Source organism: Bubalus kerabau, chromosome 6, assembly GCF_029407905.1.
Source record: "Bubalus kerabau isolate K-KA32 ecotype Philippines breed swamp buffalo chromosome 6, PCC_UOA_SB_1v2, whole genome shotgun sequence".
Classification (NCBI taxonomy): domain Eukaryota; kingdom Metazoa; phylum Chordata; class Mammalia; order Artiodactyla; family Bovidae; genus Bubalus; species Bubalus kerabau.
This window is the reverse complement of record NC_073629.1, coordinates 12,777,472-12,784,403: the sequence shown is the minus strand read 5'-3', so window position 1 is coordinate 12,784,403 and position 6,932 is coordinate 12,777,472.

The window sequence follows — 6,932 nt, the reverse complement described above, 5'->3', positions numbered from 1 at the left end:
AGCCAGAAGCTCTGGGAGAAACAATGATCAGTCAGAAGTGAAATTTTGGGGACCTTACATGACTGCATGTGGGGGGGCTTGTCAGGCTGAAGCAGTGACAAAACAATGGTCCTTCACTGGTGTAGGCACACTTAAAAGAATAAAGGAGAAAAACAAATATGAATTGAATGATATATTAAAATTTTTTGTCATTATCTCACTTAATGTCCAGGACCCACAACGTTCCTTCCTCTATCTGTGTTCTGAATACAACCCTTTAGGACTAGGGGTTCTTGCTTTCTCTCTCTCTGAGTCTCTCTCCCTCTCCTATGTTTGTAATGTCTTTCTGATAGCTCTATCTCTTTAATGTATACATTTAAATATTATTATCCGTAATAATATTTTGAGCAACTACTGTGTGCCAAAAGTGATGAGCTGTGAAATGTCTCTTCAAAGATATTCCATCCTAATCCTCAGGAACATGTGGATATGTTCTCGTACATGGTAAAAGGGGGTTTTTGAAGATATGATTAAGTTAAAGATTTTGAAATGAAGAAATTATCCTGAATTATCTGAGCAGGCCAGATGTAGTCACCAGTATCCTTTTAGGAGTCAGACAGAAAGGCAATGTGACAAGAGAGGCAGAGAGAGAAGCAGAGGCCGGGGGGAGAGAGAGACAGAGACAGAGATTGGAAGACACTACTTTGCTGGCTTTGAATATGGAGGAAGGGGCCACAAACCAAAGAATACAGGCAGCCTCTAGAAGTTAGAAAAGGCAAAGGAATATATTTTTTCCTAGAACCTTCAAAAGTAAAACAGTCTTGCCAAACATTTTAAGACTGCTGATCTCCAGAAGTTAAGATACTAAATTTGGGTACTCCCCCGCCACACCCTGCCTTACTGCAGTCTGCAATTTGTGTACTGTTAAAGCATGAAGTTTGCAGTAATTTGTTACAGCAGCAATAGGAAACTAATATACCAAGCTAAGTCTCTCTCTTATCTTAAAAAGAAAGAAAGGAAGGAAAAACCCATTCTGAAATGTTGTGTTCTCTCTCCTTTGAATGAAAATTTCTTGAAAAGTGCTTGTCTCCACCTCCTTCCTCCCACACTTGCTTCTAACCCCACTTTGATCTGGTGTCCATCTCTATTACTGAATCATTTTTCCCCAGAGTCAATAACAATGTCTTCGTCCCAAATATATAAGCACTTTTGAAATTCTATCCTGATGTTTCAGAATTGGCCAATTATTCTTTCATGAAATACTTTGCTCCACCTATTTTTTTAATTAAAACATACTTATTTTTGGCTGTACTGGGTCTTTCTTGCTGCAAGAGAGCTTTCTCTAGTTGCAGTGCAAGGGGGCTACTCTCTAGTTGTGGCATTTGGACTTCTCATTGTGGTGGCTTCTTTTGTTGCAGAGCATGGGCTTTAGGGTGCTGGGCTTCAGTAGTTGTGGTGCATGGGCTTAGTTGCTCTGCAGTATGTGGAATCAAACACAGTTGCTGTTGTTGGTCAGTCACTCAGTAGTGTCTGATTCTTTGTGACCCCATGGACTGTAGCATGCTAGGCTTCCCTGTCCTTCATCATCTTAAACTCATGTCCATTGAGTCAGTGATACCATCCAACCATCTCATCCTCTGTCATCCCCTTCTCCTCTTGCCTTCAATTTTTCTCAGCATCAGGGTCTTTTCCAGTGAGTTAGCTCTTTACATTGGGTAGTCAAAGTATTGGAGCTTCTGCTTCAGCATCAGTCCTTCTAATGAATATTCAGGATTGATCTCCTTTAGGATTAACGGGTTTGATCTCCTTGCAGTCCAAGGACTCTCAAGAGTCTTCTCCAATACCACAGTTCAAAGGCATGATTTCTTCAGTGCTCAGCATATATTATTGTCCAGTTCTCAAATCTGTATATGACTACTGGAAAAACTATAGCTTTGACTCTGTGGACCTTTGTAGGTAAAGTAATATCTCTGCTTTTCAGTATGCTGTCTAGGTTTGTAATAGCTTTTCTTCCAAGGAGCAAGCATCTTTTAATTTCATGGCTGCAGTCACCATCTGCAGTGATTTTGGAGTTCAAGAAAATAAAGTCTGTTGCTGTTTCCATTGTTTCCCCATCTACCTGCCATGAAGTGATGGGACCAGATGCCATGATCTTAGTTTTTTGAGTGTTGAGTTTTAAGCCAGCTTTTTCACTCTTCTCTTTCACCTTCACCAAGAGGCTCTTTAGTTCCTCTTCACTTCTTCATAAAGGTGGTGTCATTTATATATTTGAGGTTATTGATACTTCTCCTGGCAATCTTGATTCCAGGTTGTGCTTCATCCAGCCTGGCATTTTGCATGATGTATTCTTCATATAAATTAAATAAGCAGGGTGACAATATACACCCTTGACGTTCTCCAGTCCGTTGTTCCATGTCTGGTTCTAACTGTTGCTTCTTGACTTGCAAACAGGTTTCTCAGGAGGCAGGTAAGGTGGTCTGGTATTCTCATCTCTTTAAGTAAGAATTTTCCACAGTTTGTTGTGATACACACAGTCAAAGGTTTTAGTGTAGTCAATGAAGCAGAAGAAGATGTTTTTGTGGAATTCTCTAGCTTTTTGTATGATCCAACGGATGTTGGCAATTTGCTCTCATTCCTCTGCCTTTTCTAAATCCTGCTTGAACATCTGGAAGCTCTCAGTCATGTACTGTTAAAGCCTAGCTTGGGTAATTTTGAGAATGACCTTTTCTAGCATGTGAAATGAGTGCAATTGTTCAGTAGTTTGAATATTCTTTGGCATTGCCCTTCTTTTGGATTGGAATGAAAACTGACCTTTTCCAGTCCTGTGGCCACTGCTGAGTTTTCCAAATTTGCTGACATATTGAGTGCAGCACTTTCACAGCATCATCTCTTAGCATTTGAAATAGCTCAGCTGGAATTCCATCACCTTCACTAGCTTTGTTCGAAATGATGCTTCCTAAGGCCCACTTGACTTCGCACTCCAGGATGTCTGGCTCTAGGTGAGTGATCACACCATCGTGGTTATCTTGGTCATGAAGATCTTTTTTGTATAGTTCTTCTATGTATTCTTGCCACCTTTTCTTAATATCTTCTGCTTCTGTTAGGTCGATACCATTTCTGTCCTTTATTGTGCCCATCTTTGCATGAAAGGTTCCCTTGGTATGTCTAAGTTTCTTGAAGAGATTTCTAGTCTTTCCCATTGTATTGTTTTCCTCTATTTCTTTGCATTGATCACTTAGGAAGACTTTCTTTTCTCTCCTTGCTATTCTTTGGAACTCTGCATTCAGATGGCTATATCTTTCCTTTTCTTCTTTGCCTTTCACTTTTCTTCTTTTCAAACTACAGACCAGGGATTAATTCCATGTCCCCAGCATTGGCAGGTGGATTCTTAACCACTGGACCACCAGGGAAGTCCAACTCCCCTTAGTTTTGGCAGCGTTAGTCACTCAGTTGTGTCTGACTCTTTGTGACCCCATCAATTGCAGCCTGTCAGGCTACTCTGCCCATGGAATTCTCCAGGCAAGAAGACTGGGGTGAGTAGCCATTCTCTTCTCCAGGAGATCTTCCTGACCCAGGGATTGAACCAGTCTACCACATTGCAGGCAAATTCATTACCATCTGAGCCACCACAGAAGCCCCAGTTTTGGTAGATGCCTACACAATCTTCCTCCTACTTTGGCTCCTCCTTAGTCTCTTTGCATCCAATTACCTTTGTGTATGCTTGGTATTTCCTCAGGGTCCACCCTCAGTTTTCTTATCCTCTGAAATTCTCTTTGAGTGTTCTCATCTATTCTCATAGTTTCAGTGACAACCTGTATGCCAGTGGTTCTCCAATTTGTGTTTTTACTCAGATCTCATTCCTTACTCCACACTCCTAAATGTAACTGCTCATTGTCTTGCTTAGTTAACTGTTCAACGGTAACACAAACATCTCAAACCCTCATATCCAAATTCATTTTAAATATCTTTCCTTTCAAGCCTGCTTCTCCTCTATACTTAGTCTCTGAAATAAAATAAGAAATCTGGGAATCATGAGAGAATGCTTTTTCTCCCTGACTTTCTGCACTTATTATCAATATACTGTCAGTTCCACTTCAGAATCACATTTGCTCCTCTTTATAGTCATTGCTACTACCTTAGTTCAAACTTTTATTTCCTAGTCCTTATTCATTCTTTCCTGCATCACTGCAAGAGCTTCTTCTTTTTAAAAGTGAAGCATAGTTGATTTACAATGTTCTCACTTCTAGTACTCTTATTCCCTTATAACTTATCCTACTCCATGTTAACAGAGTAATAAATATAAATAAGTCAGACCACTTTACTCCTCGAAATCCATCATTTGGCTCCCTGTTACCTTTAAGATAAAGTCCCAATGTCACCAATGTGGTATATAAACTCTTCATTCATATTGTCTTCCCCTGCCTGTGTAGGTGTGAGTGCCGAGTCATGTCAAACTCTTTGCAACTTTATGGACTGTAGCCCACCAGGCTCCTCTGTCCATAGGATTTCCCAGGCAAGAATATTGGAGTGGGCTGCCACTTCCTTCTCCAGGGAATCTTCCCAACCCAGGGATTGAACCTATGGCTCCTGCATCTCCTGCATTCACAGGCAGATTCTTTACCACTAGAGCCACCTGAGAAGTCCTTTCCCTGCCTGTCTACCTAGTTTATTTTTCAAGTATGCTTTGCCATGAATCTTATACTCCTTTATGAAAGACAACTCATCAACCCCAAGTACCAGGTAAGAAGGTGGTGGAGGGTAGCATTTCTGGACTCAAACTTTCTGATTTGTGTCTTGGCTTCATTACTTATTGGCTTCCCAGATGACACAATGGTAAAGAATCTGCCTGCCAATGCAGGACGTGCAAGAGATGTAGGTTCAATCCCTGGGTTGGGAAGATCCCCTGGAGAAGGAAATGGCAACCCACTCCAGTATTCTTTCCTGGGAAGGGCAAGAGGAAACTGGCAGGCTGTCATCCATGAGGTTACATCATTTATTAAGTAAACTGTGATCTTGTTCAATATTTACATCACCTTTCCATGCCTCATCCATAGCTTATACTTTAATTACTTCATCTATCAAGGTGCCTACTATCCATTTCAAAGAGTTGTTGTGACAGTTTAATGAGGTAATACTTGTTGAACTCTTAGGGTGGTGTCCAACAGTGCTTAGCACGGGTTTTCTTATGTTATTTCTTGGCCTCTGTACTTGGTGTGCATCCTGCATCGCTTCCCTCCCTTTTCCTGCTTGGTTAATTTCTACTTTAAGGCTAAACCAGTGTTATTTCTATTGGGAAGCTTTCCCTGACTTCTACCACCTCCAGGCCATAGATGCAAAACTCTATCATAGTTCTTAGTGCTGAAATTGGTTTTCTCCTTACTAGATTGTAATTTGAGAGCAGGAATTGTGTCTTTACTGTAGTATACCCAGAAACAAGCATATAAATACTGCTCCACATATATTTGTTGGATAAATGGGTGAATGTGATATTCTGGATAAATTCATATTTTAGTTAATCCAGGAACTTGGGGCTTCAGGCAAAATGCTGCCCCCATTTTAAAAGAGAGAGTAGACAATTCAGGGTGTGGGACAGTAAGAGGATCTTTTGTCTGGAACTGACTTCCTAAAAAACGAGATCATATTTCATGTCAGGGTTCTGAAAGCCAAGGGGCATTTTCCCATAGGCTTGCAGCACAGCTTTTCCTTTCGGCTCCATTGCAGAGGCATGGACAGGAAGGGAAAGGGGAGAGGGAAGGAATGGCTTGCGCTCTTGAGAACTCTAGGGTCCGAGCATAGGTATATGCTTATTTTGGGAATTTGTTTATCCTTCATCCTGTTGCCAGTAGCCTGAAGGGCCCTGGTAGGACACACTGAAAAGCTCCCTCAGCTCTTCTAGGTCAGTTAAAAATGTTTTGCATGAAGGAATGTTGCATCGAGACTATAGTGTAGTCATAGGAGAAGCCATCATTTCCTTCCACCACAGACAAATAGTGGGAAGGGAGCTCCTACTGGGCACACTCAAACTTCTAAACAACTGGGAAGGGAATTCTGGGCATGTAAGGAATGGAGTCAAAAGTGTAGGGTAACACCCCACCCTTGACTGCCTCACACTTTCCTCTTTTACAAACTTTGCTGATGCTTATATAGCTGGTTGAGCGAATAAAACTAATTTATAAAAGTACAGATTTTAATACAGCACTTTAGATGTTTCAGAGATGTTCCAGCAACACAACTTGATATACAAAGTAGGCGTAGAGCACAGCAGCTCTCAGGGAGGTAGAAGCAGCAGGGACGGAGGCATTGTAGCAGGACCCAGGCTCTTTATTTTCTATTTTTAAAACTGGTTATTTTGGCTGCACTGGGTCTTCATTGTGGTGTGTGGTCTTCTCATTGTGGTGACTCCTCTTGTTGTGTAGCTTGAGCTCCAGAGAGTGTGGGCTCAATGAGGGCTTAGTTGCTCTCTGGCATGTGGGATCCTAGTTCCCTGACCAGGGATAGAATCTGCATCCCCCACATCGGAAGGTGGCTTCTTAACCACAGGGCATGGAGAGGGAAATGGCATCCCACTCCAGTATTCTTGCCTGGAAAATTCCTTGGACAGAAGGCCTGGTGGGCTACAGTCCATGGGGTCCCAAGGGGTAGGACACGACTAAGCACACATCATTTTTTTAACCACTGGACCACCAGGAAAGTCCCACAACCCTAGGCTCTTTCAAACCACATAGACTCTTCCCCAAAGCCTGGGAATCCTTCGTTTATGTATTTAGTGCTTTCTGTGTGTAAGAGACAATGAGACGAAGATGAGCAAAACTGACACTGTCCCAGCCGTTGTGGTGCCTGGGCTCATGGGGCAGATGTACTGTCGAGAGTCATTTAGAACATAATGTGGTAAATGTTATGATGAGGGAGGCAAGAGGAACTTTGGAGGTGATAGATCAGTCTGCTGCCTTAGG